The sequence below is a fragment of the Astatotilapia calliptera genome, chromosome 12 (genome assembly GCF_964374335.1).
Source record: "Astatotilapia calliptera chromosome 12, fAstCal68.1, whole genome shotgun sequence".
Lineage (NCBI taxonomy): Eukaryota > Metazoa > Chordata > Actinopteri > Cichliformes > Cichlidae > Astatotilapia > Astatotilapia calliptera.
Window position 1 is genome coordinate 28,877,461 of NC_137433.1, and position 2,782 is coordinate 28,880,242.

Consider the following 2,782-nt stretch of genomic DNA (forward strand, 5'->3'; position numbering starts at 1 on the left):
GGGGATATCTGTGTGTGCAGGTGACTATTACTGTGCATAATTATTAGGCAACTTAACAAAAAACAAATATATACCCATTTCAATTTATTTTTATCATGTGAAACCAATATAACATCACCACATTCACAAATATACATTTCTGACATTCAAAATCAAAACAAAAACAAATCAGTGACCAATATAGCCACCTTTCTTTGCAAGGACACTCAAAAGCCTGCCATCCATGGATTCTGTCAGTGTTTTGATCTGTTCACCATCAACATTGCGTGCAGCAGCAACCACAGCCTCCCAGACACTGTTCAGAGAGGTGTACTGTTTTCCCTCCTTGTAAATCTCACATTTGATGATGGACCACAGGTTCTCAATGGGGTTCAGATCAGGTGAACAAGGAGGCCATGTCATTAGTTTTTCTTCTTTTATACCCTTTCTTGCCAGCCACGCTGTGGAGTACTTGGACGCGTGTGATGGAGCATTGTCCTGCATGAAAATCATGTTTTTCTTGAAGGATGCAGACTTCTTCCTGTACCACTGCTTGAAGAAGGTGTCTTCCAGAAACTGGCAGTAGGACTGGGAGTTGAGCTTGACTCCATCCTCAACCCGAAAAGACCCCACAAGCTCATCTTTGATGATACCAGCCCAAACCAGTACTCCACCTTGCTGGCGTCTGAGTCGGACTGGAGCTCTCTGCCCTTTACCAATCCAGCCACGGGCCCATCCATCTGGCCCATCAAGACTCACTCTCATTTCATCAGTCCATAAAACCTTAGAAAAATCAGTCTTGACGTTTCAGCTTGTGTGTCTTGTTCAGTGGTGGTCGTCTTTCAGCCTTTCTTACCTTGGCCATGTGTCTGAGTATTGCACACCTTGTGCTTTTGGGCACTTTTTTGATGTTGCAGCTCTGAAATATGGCCAAACTGGTGGCAAGTGGCATCTTGGCAGCTGCACGCTTGACTTTTCTCAGTTCATGGGCAGTTATTTTGTGCCTTGGTTTTTCCACACGCTTCTTGCGACCCTGTTGACTATTTTGAATGAAACGCTTGATTGTTCGATGATCACGCTTCAGAAGCTTTGCAATTTTGAGACTGCTGCATCCCTCTGCAAGATATCTCACTATTTTTGACTTTTCTGAGCCTGTCAAGTCCTTCTTTTGACCCATTTTGCCAAAGGAAAGGATGTTGCCTAATAATTATGCACACCTGATATAGGGTGTTGATGTCATTAGACCACACCCCTTCTCATTACAGAGATGCACATCACCTAATATGCTTAATTGGTAGTAGGCTTTCAAGCCTATACAGCTTGGAGTAAGACAACATGCATGAAGAGGATGATGTGGACAAAATACTCATTTGCCTAATAATTCTGCACTCCCTGTAGATGAATCACTGAAGTTACCTGCATTGCATGGATTAGATGCAATGCAATGTTTTAGCCTATGTATGTAATGCACCTATACGTGGTGCAGTTACATATGACACTCATATCCTTGCTTATCAGTCAAGGCATCATCATGTTTCTGCGCTCTTTAATTTTGACCGACTGACTAATGTTTTTAAGGGAATTAAAATGCTTTGTTGTCTAGTAATGTCACACAAAAGCTTGCAGCAGTGGCTAAAAACACAGATGTTTGTGGGACTGCAAATAGAAATATTTGCATAAATAAGTAAAGTCTGCTAAATAACTTCCTGGACCCAGTGAGTGTAATTTGAATCTTTAAGCTCTGCTACAGGGTGACTGCTGGTATGACAAACTTGTGTTCATGGTCTAATATTCATTTCAGTCAATGAAAAGTAGCTAACAATAACTTCTATTAAAATTTCCCCCAGTCATTTTTGCATTTAGTTTTAGGATGTCATAGACTTTGATACATGGACTGGACTAAAATCACATAATTTTTACATGTGGTATCTGCATTTAAAAGATGTATTATTATTATTATTATTATTATTAGTATTATTACTATTATTATTTTCATATTTTTCAAAGCTACTCATTTTAAGTTTTAATATGTCACTAGTAAATACTACATGGAGCAAGACTACCCTTCTGGAACAGGCATTTTAAATGATGTTCATATTACAGCACATTATACTGATTCATGTCTGGTCTGAAATGTAAATGAGGCTTTGCTGTTTTTCAAAGGAACTATGTTTCAAAGAAACCACAAACCCAGAAATTATGGTGTAAATGGTTTGACTTTTAAATAAAGCAGAAACCACATTTTCTATTCCTCACCCTCATAGACTCATTCTCATTGATGACACGCCAGAAAGGTTGTTGATGTTGACATAATACTGAAATGTACTTTTTAGTTGTGCATGTCTTGCTGCACTCCATGCACCACGGTGATGATGGGAGAGGGTCACTGACGTAAAAAGCTGCTTGGAAAAAAGCAGGATTTGAAGTCCTCTAATCACCCATTCAGAAGCACACTTTATAGAAAGATGACTGCATATGTGTGATTGTGTGGTAATTATGCAAAGGTGGGGCGCATGTCACGAGCCCTGATTTCGAAGTTGGTGGAAAGGAAGGGGGAAGGGGCTGCGGCGGAGGGGTACAAAATGCGCGTTCAACTGAATTCATTGACAGCTCAGAGAAAACAATAATAATAATAAAAAAAATCCAAGGGTAGGGCGTCACATGTGAAGTTATCCGTTTCAATAAGTAAGCACGGGCTTTTAAGACTGCCCATATCCTTACAAGGCTCAGGGAGGAGATGGTTTGGCTCAGTAGTAGTTGAAGTGGACTAGTTTTCTTAGCGGAGGTGCGGAGTTTTTGATTC